Here is a 12,060-nt window from a genome sequence, read left to right on the forward strand (position 1 = left end):
GGAGAGAGGTATAGCGAATGAAAGAGAGAGAGCTAGCGATCGTCAAAGAAACAACTTTACGCGTCCGACTGGCAGTTAGTCGCTTAGACGGTAGACAGACCAACAGACAGCCAGCTGCAAACGTATGTCGACCCAAAAGCGACACAGCGCTGCTTAGGTAGAAAAAGAGGCGGCCAAGTGGATCGCCAGACATGCACTTGGTCGATCGACGGCGTCAAGCAGCAAGATCGTTGCTTCAGCTACAGCACTTGATGCCGCACCATAGTGTGCTATTTGAAGATCGACCTGAGATGAGGTAGGCAAAAAGTGTTGGAAGTAAAGAGCGAAGCAGACGAACAAAAGGCTGTGCAGAAGGCGAAAGTAGGTGCCACAGGCGGCTGAACTGGCAACAAATAGGGGAAGAGACAAAAAGACAGACAAGCAGTAATAAAAATGCTGTATGCGAGTGTGTCAAGTGAAGAAAAAACAAGGCAAAACAGTTATACACAACTCTACAGGGTACGACGCAACGACAAGTAGTCAAACGATGAGCGCGTCAGAGCGTCCGATCGATACGTTGATTACGGCTAGCGCGCAAAACAAATGTGACTGACATAGATCGATTTTTCGCTCACTAACGCGGCCGACTTTTTGACGGACTCCGTCAAGCGCATTGATGACTGACCATTGCATGATTTCATATAACGCTACGGTTTAGTTTAGTTAAAAATGCAACAAAAATAGTAATCAACAGAAAGAAGTAACTACAGCAGAAAATTTTCGGGCAAAATGTGAGGCAAAGTGGGCAAAATATAGAAATGTTGCAGGCAGCAATTTTTAAAAAATTTAAATGAAATATTAAGGAATATTTATTATTGCTTTTTAACTATTATTTTCGCAAGTTTTCGATGAAAGCTAAAAAGTTCTCCAAATGGCTGCCTTTTCTATTGCATTAGATCCAAAAAGCTATCAAACCTTTTGAACAGTATTAAAAGTTTAATGAAAGCCTTGCTAAACTTGAGTGAAAGCTCTAAGCTTGAGTGAAAGCTCTAAAGAACTGAGAAACTTTTCCAGAAAAACTTTGACTGCTTTTTTATCGCATAATTTGTACAAAACAGCATCCGATCCAAAAATCTGTTCAACTGTTAAAAATATAATGAAAGCTTTGCTAAATATGAGTGAAAGCTCAACGCTAATAGGAAACTTTAAGCAAGGATTCTCTAAATTTGATTGAAAGCTTCACGATACTGCGACAATTGCATGAAATCTCACCGAAATTTAAGTGAAAGCTCTTGACTACCGCAAAAATATTTTCCAAAATTGTGTGAAAGCTACGAAGCACTGAGAAAATTTCGTGAAAGCTTTCCTTAATTTGATTGAAAGCTTTAGAATACCTTGAAAAGCTCTTTAAAGCTTTCATGCACTTCGTGAAAGCACGTAGCCACTAAAATTAGCATTACAGTCCGCCGTTTGTTACCACAAAAAATAAAGAAAGCTCGCACAATTTAAGTCTAACACACGATTTAAGTACTGAATTATTTTTTTTTTATACTTTTTCTAATAATTTGTATCATTTCACCATAAAACACAAACAAACACAATGCATTCCATATTTTTATGTAAAACCGCATTATTACCCGCATACACACCGCACTCACCTCATCAACAGCAAAATCATTGCATTTATTGTACTAAATAACTTAAAATTGAACTTTAATTGTTAAATAAATTTTAATATTTTATTATATAAGCCTAGTATATGGCAACAAAAACATTGTGATATGTATGTAAAGAATTAAAAAATATTGTATAGACATATTTAAATTGTAAAATACGAAAAACAGAAGAGGAAACAGCGTCTACTATTAGTTATGTAAGAAAACATTGGTGAAAAGCCGCTTAGCTCTTAAGCCAACCAGCATACTACGTCCTACAATTTAATTTAATTTTAAAACGAAAAAACATAGAAAATATTTAAATGCAAAAAATGTAAGCAGAACTATAAAAAATAACGGTAAAAGTTAATTTGAATAATTTGAAAAAATAAAACGAAAATTTTGTTAACCAAAAGTCATTAGCACTACTGTAAATATTCGAAGTAATCGAGCATTGAGCATGTGAAACCGTCCGCCTTCGACTAAAACTGTTTATGGATGCGGCCAAAATGAAAAACACAGTGTTGCATTTGCGCCAAAACTATGTACTGTTATATTGTAAATATTATTTAGTCACAGTTGTAATGAAATTGTAAGCAACTAACAAGAAAAAAAGCAAAAAGCTAAGATATTCTGCCATTTTTAAGGTCCATTCCAACGACTCTTCAACTCCTTCCTTCCTTCTTCGAACGCAATAAACATTTTTAGGCGTACTTAAGTGGCGAAGGCTTTTCCTGCAAAGCAAAACACACACATACACGCATAACAGCATTCATATATGCACATGCTGTGCTTTGTACTGGAAAAGCCAACGCTGCATGCCATATTATATAATAAATAATGAAACACCACAATAAATACAACAACCAACAGACTGTGAGGTAGAAATGTAAGCAGCGCACAGTTAGATGCAATAAACTAATGTTATATAAGACAATAAAGCTTTTGATGTCTAAGGCTTAATGCGCAGCGCCGTTTGAAATTTGTTATCTTAGACTCTGTCTCGCATGCGTACACAGCCTTAGACATTGGAAGTAAAGCGAATTATATGTGTGTATATGTAAAGCATAAATTTCCGTTGAAAATAAAGCGAGCATCCTCCGAAACGAATGTTGACTGACTGATTACTTTAGTAAGCGGCAATTTTTGTATAGAAAAACAAGTTGATAATAATAAAGCAAATGACAGTTAAGCGCGCTTAACTTTGTAAACTAAAAACTAGGCTGTAATAATTTAAAAATTTTAATAAAGAATACGATTGTAAATATTTTAAATATAAGCCATTTTATAGTATTGAAAATAAAAAAGCTAAATATGAAACGAAAATGAAAACTCTTTTATTTCAATAGCAGGTATTATTTAGTTAAAATTTTTTTTTGCTGAAAAAAAAATATTAAAAATTCTTTGAAAAATATATTTTACTAGAAAAATAATGAAATTTGAAAAAGGGGACAAAAAAGTTCACTTCAGTTGCAACGAAGCTGCAATACCCTTCATATATACAAAATATGCCCCACTAAAACTGGATTTGGATCGCTCAGCTTGTAGGGCAACTATATGAATCTGAATAATTTCTTCTGAGATTACTTTGTGGCTTTAAGCTATGACCCGTATCAAATTTCACGAAGATGTCTCGTCAAATAAAAAAGTTTTCAATACAAAGACTGAATTTTGATCGCTCAGTTTGTAAGGCAGCTATATGATATAGTAGCCCGATATATATATAATTTGTTCGGAGATTGTACCTTGTGCAATAGCTCATGTAAAATTTTGTAAAAATATCTTCTCAAATGAAAAAGTTTCCCATACAAGCACTTAATTCCGAGCGTTCAGTTTGTCTCATAGCTATGTATATGCTATAGTAATCCGATTGGAACAATTTCTTCGTATGTTGCATCATTGTCTTAGGCAATAAGTCAAGCCAAATTTGGAGAAGATATCTCGTCAAATAAAAAAGTTTTCTATACAAAGACTGAATTTTGATCGCTCAGTTTGTACGACAGCTATATGGTACAGTAGTCCGATCTTACGATATTTTCAATATTGATGCTACAAAAGTAGACCGATAGGGACAGCAAACAACCCCCTATTTTATCTCCGGTCTTTTGACATTTATCTTCAGTAAGGTTTGCCATTTCATCATGGGAAAATATACCAAACAACAATGAGTCGAAGTCAATAAAATATACACCGAAATTCGGAGCCAGTGAGGTCAACTTTAAAAGTGCTGCGTCCAACTTATGGTCGTCATAATCGTCCTGTCAAGTCAACAATCGATCGTCTAGTGGAAAAATTTGAATCCACAGGCACAGTACAAAATGTCCCATGGCAGTGAGACAAAGAAGTGCCCGCAATGTCGAGAAATTTACTGCCGCTTACGCATCAAATGAGAAAGACACAAAACTGTATCTCACACGTCGTTTTCTAACGCTTGCCATCTCTGTGTGATCGTTGTGGCGAAATTTGCAAAAAGATCTTGGTCTACATCTTTACAAGATCAAATTGACGCAAGAACTGAAGCCGCTTGACCACCAGAATCTTCGTATATTCGTATTTCTGACTGAATGACTTCGTCATTAAGCAAAATAGGCATTATTGGCCTAGCAGCAATCCACACGTACTCCATGAGTCACCTATGCATTCCGAAAAAATTACGGTTTGGTGCGGTTTATGGGCCGGCGGCGTCATTGGGCCGTACTTCTTCCATGATGATCAAGACTTTCACGTCACTGTTAATGGGAATCACAAGCTCAATGACAACCGAATATTTTTGGCCCGAATTGGATGATATGCACTTGGACAATATGTGATTCCAACAGGACGTTTGGTTTTTCGCAGAAAAATATGCGTACTTGGCGACAAACTCTTCATATATGTAAGTATCTCCACAAAAGATATGTATGTATGTATGTATATGTGCCTCTCAGAGCAAAATAGCAATATATTTAAAACATATTTAAATTGCATATTGACTTTTCGCCAAAAATTAAAACTCAAACAATTTTCCGCATCTGCCATTTGTTCCAACCAGCCTTTCTGCTGCTGCTGCGCTGACTTTTCGAGCATTTCTCAGTTACCATAACGGAGTGCATTCGTTGCGGTCATCCGCTAATATTTGAAAGTGCATACTTTTGCGAAGACATGAACGGCCCTATATAAGCTGGCATACTAACACACACTCAAATGTAAGTGGCAGACCCTAAAAGCCACACACACACACTGTGGGTTTGTTGTTGCCTTTCTTAGTGGAAAAGATATTTTCCACGAAAATTTCAGTTTATCTAAAACAAGGCATCAGCATGTGATAAGTCGCTTAAATGGTTTGCACTCACACATAGCCACACACACACCCGTACGCTTACGGCATAATCGGTTAGTTGGACGCGCTTGCGGGTTATTAAGTTTTTTCTTTTCTCTTCCAACGAGCTGTTGGTTATCAAATACTGTGCACTTGCCCCAAGCAATTTTCAAAAAAAAAAACTGTGAACTTCACCTGTTCGCCTCAGTTGGTTCGTACGTGTCTGCACATGTTTTTGTTTTTACGTAACTGGTTGAGCATTTAATTTAAGTGCTCATTTTCATATCAGCCAAAGTATGCAATATATTTGATGTCAAGTAGTTTGAGGTGCTTCTTGGAAGGTTGCCAGTCGTTTTAGTTACAACAGAAGTTGCTTTTTAACTGATATTGAGCGTTCTTCAAGACAAATTTGAGGGAGTTCTCTAGTACTTATGCAACTATATTTGAGGTTAGGACAATATTTGTTTAGGTTAGGTTAAATTTGATGCGTCGGGGAATTTTAGTTTCAGAAAAAATATGCTCTTCAGAAAAAAGTCGATGTTTGGAGCAAGCAAATTGCATGATATTGGTTCGCTATTCAGTTACTTCTACGAAAGACATCCATAGTGACATGTTCAGCACCGTGAAATATTTATTATAGAATCCAATGTATTTGCTACAGCGTATTCTTTCAGAAAATCAGTGAACTGGCTTCGTTCTCAACTATCTTCAATTAGCTTCGTCCTTAACTGCCTTCGTTCTCAACTGTCTTCGTTCTCAACTGGCTTCATCTTCAACTGGCTTCGTCCTCAAGTGGCTTCATCATCAATTGTTTTCGTCCTCAAGTGGTTTCTTCCTCAACCTACTTCATCCTCAACTTTCTTCATGATCAACTTTCTTCATCATCAACTGGATTCATCCTCAACTGGCTTCGTCCTCATCTGGTTTCGTTCCCTACTAGCTTCGTCCTCAACTGGTTTCTCCTCAACTGGCTTCATCCCCATCTGCCTTCGTCCTCAACCTGGTTCATCCTCAACTGCCTTTGTTCTCAACTGATTTCATTCTCAACTGGCTTCCTCCTCAACCAGCTTCATCCTCAACTGCCTTTGTTCTCAACTGATTTCGTTCATCCTCAACCGGTTTCCTCCTCAACCGGCTTCATCTTCAACTGCCTTCGTCTTCGGGCTCAACTGATTTAGTCCTCAACTGCCTTCCTCCTCAACCAGTTTCATCCTCAACCGGTTTCCTCCTCAACCAGCTTCATACTCAAATGCCTTCGTCCTCGGGCTCAACTGAGTTTGTTTAACTAAGTTCGCCTCAATTGGCTTCGAATGCTCTGGAACAGAAATAAATCTGTTCTAAATCCTTATTACAAGACACTATACGAGAACAGTTCGAGTACTTTCCACCAATAAATCTGGTTGTCTTTCGTGACTAATTTCAATCTTACTGCTCGAGTGCCAGTCACGCCTTCAACACAATCAGCTACAGTAGTGCGCTTAAACCGCTACTACTACTACTCCCGTATATTTAAAAATTTTCTAACGAAAAATCCTGCCAATTACAAATTTCTCTCGAATACCCGCAAGCATTTCCAAATTTCTAACCATAAAATCGACTTACTTTCTGGTTTAGACAAATTATAAGAGCTGAAATTTTCTCATGCCAAATGCACAACAATTTTCCGCGAATTTCCTTTCCTACCAACCAAAATTCGCCACACAATTCGACATGGCTGGCAACACCAAGCCAACCGATAATTGCTAGCGACCCAACTCAGGAGCGCGCAGGTAATGCCAAAGTCAAACCAAACTAGTTAACCTGCCACAACAAAACGCAAATTGACCTTCATGCCCGACAGTGTCCAGTGCGTTGGCGCTGCTGGCTTTTTACGGCCGCTGCCGCTGCTGTTGCCGCTACTTTCACGTGGACTGATAACGGAGCTGCGAAGATCCAGGTAAACGCTTAGCGCTGTAATGGCAAGGATTGTGTTGCGCTGGGCTTGTTAGTGTCAGCAGGGTGTTGCGTTATTAACGCGCCATGCGGCATGCCACTAACTGTGGCGCGGCGGACTGACTAACTGCGTTTATCCGAAAAAATGTCTTTTAGTAGATATGAGAGTGCGTAAGAAATTTGAAACTAAATGCCCGTGGTGTGCGAGGGCACTCACATTCACACAAATACAGTGAGAAATATGCCGTTAAATGCGCATTAACTTTAGTGACAGCGTGACAGTTAAGCCCAGCGTTAGCTATGACATTTATTACCTTGCAACATTGACATTTCTACGAGCCTGTGGCGCATTCATCGTGTGTCAGCTGATTTGAGACCCTTATATGTATGTATGCTCCAGTGTCTATGCTAATAAAGAAGAAGAAGAGGATATGTATGTATGTGCGAAAATTAATCTTGCCACCAAGGACGCATTGACCGTGGTTAGTTTTGTGGCATTGCTTTATGCGATTTTAACTAAAAATTTTGACAATACCAGGGCGATAATTATGATCTAGTTGACAGCTAAAAACTGCCTTTTTGCAGTGACGTGGGTTGAAGGTCACAAGCCCTAAAATACCGCAGCTTCTAAGTAAGTGCCACATTGGCTATTAACAAGATTTGAAATGACAGCAATTTAAAAGTGTCAAATAAAATAAAGACTAAATGATATGCCAATAAATTAAAAGCCAATTTTTGAATAACCGAATGTCAAAAGTTAAATACCAACAACAACAAAAGGCGAAAAAACAGAAAATCTCATTGAAACACTTCATTTTGCAGTGATTCATAGCTAATCACTGTCACTTAGGTCACGAGTGCACGTCTGGTAGCTTCTTTAGTGCGTGTGTACGTGTGTACCCTCCCAAGTTTCGCCTGCCAACAGATACTTACACTTAGAGGCTTGCATATATGCTTGAGTGTGCTTTTGATAGGCACATCCGCTCGCCCATTCACTTGCTGCCAAACAAATTTCACATGCATACTCTTCAGTTGAGTGTATGTGTGTGTTGTTGGTAGAGTGTATATGCTTGTTTCGCCTAATCAGTAAGCTCACTCGCTGCAGCCACTGCGCATTCGCCTCTAATCGTACTCTGTTTGACACAATTTAGATTGTCAACTTGACATTGTGTTGACGTGAAAGCAGCCACTTGCATTTTTGGAACTAAAGCTCGACGAGTATGTATATATGTATGTGTGTATGTATGTATAGACGATTTTATATGTGTGCATGCTATCTACATATTAAATATGTCAAGTTAGAAGTGACAGTTCTCTGATTACGCGCTTCTTTGACAACTGAGTAGGGATGCCAAGTTCGAGATCTGAAGTTATGCGTATGCTGCGGGTCAAATTTGATAGATCGCTCGAAAGCTTTAATTCGTTAAGTAAGTGTAACTTAATTTAAGAAAGTACGTAGCTGAAACTTTAAAATATCATATGCACATAAAAATCAACAATCAAACATTAAGCGGCAAAAGTTGAAATTAATATTTGTCATGTTTCCGCAACAAAAAAACACTAAGATAAGAAATATTAAAAGCTTTCACTTATTTCATAAAACACTTTGCAGCGAAATGGCTTTAATTTAAAAAATTCTACTGGAAAATGAATTCTGTATTCCACAGAAATATGCATATGGCAACAATTCGGCACCTTTCCGTTAAAATTTTCAGATAACTCAAAAGCTTTCGAAAGCTTTGACAAAAATATCTTAAAATTTTTAAGTTAATAAATTTTTATTTTGTGCAGAAAATACATAAATGTTCCTTCTCGTTAAAATTTTGGGTAATTCAAAAGCTACGAAAGCTTTCACCAAAATTCTTAATATCTTTTAGTTGATAAAAATCATTTGTGCCCAAAATACATGTGTGTATGTACATTCAAATGCTTAGTATACAAATTTTTTAGCTCATAAAGCTTTTAAAAGTATTTTCAAAACTTTTTGAAGCTTTCACAAGTTAGCAAAATAGTTCCTACCTTCATATTTTTATATGGAAAGTTCTATTGCTTCATAAGAGTCAAAAGCTTTCACTTGTAGGTAATTTAGAATTTTTGGAAGCTTTCACTTATTTAATAAAATAGTCTTTACGCATAATGGCTTTAATTAAAAATTCTGCTGAAATATTTATACCGTATTCCACAAGGATATGCATAGAGAAACAATAGAGCACCTTTCCGTTAACATTTTCAATAAACTCAAAAGCTTTCACCAAAAATGTTTAGCTAAAAAATATTTTCAGCCTAAAAATCGTGTGTGTACGTTTAGTTAAAGACTTCGTATCAAAATTTTGTACTCTTAAAGCTTTCAAAATTATTTACCAGAATTTGTTGAAACTTTCACGAGTTAGCGACATAATTTTTAGCTCTATACTTTTATATATAAATTTAAAATTGCTTCATATGAGTCGAATGCTTTCTCTGGCGTTGCTTAGACATTTTGTATTGAATATCTCTACATAAAGTAGAACTTTAAAATAGTTGTAGAGTTAAGTTTTAAAATTGTCAAGGGCGAAAGCTTTCATAGGTGATGCAAAAATAATAAAAATGTATTGTCTTAAACAGAAATACAAATAAAAGCTTTAGTTAAAGCATATATTTATATATGTATATACCAATTTTGTGAAGCTATGCTTATTAAAATCACGAAAGCTTTCATGAAGTTTATGTGAAGTTATAAAATAGTTACATATCATTATCAGGAAAGCTTTCATAAATTTAAAGTAAACTTATGACATGGATACGAGGGTGTTTGAGGTACATACATCTTCATAAGAAATGTAAAATTGTTGTTGTTGAAGTAGGCGAATAAACTTAAAAAGTTTCTTCAAAAGCTTTTACGTTTAAATCTATCAAAAGCTCATGTGGGTACAATCTTACTTCGGTTTTGTTTCAATTGAATAGCTTTAAATATATAATAGACCCCTTAACCTTTCACTTACTTTGCAGAGCTTTATTCCAAAGTAGCTTAGATAGCTTTCAGAAACTTGATTTATATACAAGTATAACAAAAAGCTCGTAACTTATTTATAAACATATATTTACTTTATTTTAAGTTCCTTTTATAATTTTCTATGAAAGTTGCCACTACAATAATACCCCAAGCTCTTTGAAGCTTTTATTTTCAACAAAATATTTTTTGTAATAGAAAACAATAGCAATAATAATTTTTGCTTTAGTAATCCTAGAATAGGGTACTCCACGCATCAGCTATTGTATTACCCTCTGACATGCACTCTCACTTTCCATCGTCTAAATTGGACATTTGATTGCCTTAATCAGCACTGACTGGCCACAGCTCCATGAATTTGTTTGGCCACCCAAAATGTAACACACATGAAAAGGCAATCTTCATACACACACACACACACTTATATCAGTAATTTCATATCTATGTGGAATGCTGTGTCAAGTGTTACTTGATGTCACAGTCAAGCGGCGATCGACTGGCGCACACTCCAACTAAATAAGAGACTACTCAAATCTCAAGTTGAATTCCACATAACATAATTATTGTATTATTTAAATTTTATACAGCGCGAGATAAATCTCACAGCAATAATGACATAAACACATAACAACAAACATATGGACCTTCATTTGTGCTGAGTCTGCTGGGTACGTTCAGCTCGATTGCGCCTTATCAACAGCGATTTCGATAAAAGCGTATGCTTTCATTATGAAGCGCTTCAAAATAATAATTAACATTTAAATTACTCATTAAAGTGGCAATAAAGTGAGATAAAAGACGCTAATTTAAAAGGCAAATAAATAAATTGAGGAAAGCTCAACTCAGCGGAGCTCAGCTTGGCTCAGTTCGGCTCAGTTCCGAGCTCAGCTCATTAAGCCAGCTGGCAGCACAATTCATTTGTTTATTTATTTTTTGGTGTTGTTGTTATTTTTTTGTTTTTCTGCGCTTAGCATGCTCAGTCTTTGATTTTATTTCATTGGTTCAGCAAAATTTTTCAATTTTATTATACCCCGAACAGGGTATACTATGCCCTTCTATATGTCTGTACCATACAAATATAGCCAAATAGTTTCTTAGTTTTTGAGATACAGATCTGAAATTTGGCACACATCCTTTTGTCTATCACATGCTGCTCTTTCGCTGAAATCGTGTAGATCAGCCCACTATAGCATATAGCTGTCATACAAACTGAACAATCGAAATTAAGTGTTTGTATGGAAAACTTTTTTAGTTAACAAGATATCTACACGAAATTTTTCCCGAGTTCTTCTCTAAATAATAAATTTTTATTTTTGAAGAAATTTTCTAAATCGGATCACTACTGCATATAGCTGCCATACAAACTGAACGAAGAAAATCTAGTTTTTGTATAGACAACATATTTATTTGACGATATATATTCACCATATTTGGCAGAAATTATTATCTAAGGCAACGCTACCACCATCGTAAAAAATTTTTATATCGGATCACTATAGCATATAGCTACCATACAAACTGAACGTTCATAATTCAGTTCTTGTATGGAAAACTTTTTTAATTTAGAAGCTATCTTGCAAAAATTTGGTATCGATTATTACCTAGGGCAACGCTACAATCTCCGTAAAAATTTTCTAGATCAGACCATTATAACATATAGCTGTCATACAAACTGTACTTAGAAAATCAAATTTTTATACCGAAAACTTTTTTATTTGACAAGATATCTTTATGAAATTTGGCACACATTATTTTCCAAGGCAATGGTATAATATCCGAAAAAATTGTTCAGATCGGTCTACTATAACATATAGCTGTCATACATTGGGAACGCTCAAAATCAAGTCCTTGTAGGAAAATTTTTTATTTATTTGACGAGGTATCTGCATGAAATTCAACATAGATTATTATCTAAGGCAACGCTAAAATATCTGATGAATTTTTTTAGATTGGCTGACAATAGCCTATAGCTGCCATACAAACTTAACGATCGAAATATATTTTTTTTACAAAAATCGTACTTACAACAGCGAAGATTCTGTGATTTCAGCACAAAGCAATAAAAAAGTGATAACAACAACAATTAGCATTGTAATTAGAGCTGAACCACGTTTGCGTTGGCGTGCCAACTTTGCTGTATTCGCGCTCAAAGCGAATCCAATGCAAGCAATCAAGCAGCGCATGCGCTGAAGCCAGCCAGTCATAAA

Source organism: Bactrocera tryoni, chromosome 5 (genome assembly GCF_016617805.1).
Source record: "Bactrocera tryoni isolate S06 chromosome 5, CSIRO_BtryS06_freeze2, whole genome shotgun sequence".
Lineage (NCBI taxonomy): Eukaryota > Metazoa > Arthropoda > Insecta > Diptera > Tephritidae > Bactrocera > Bactrocera tryoni.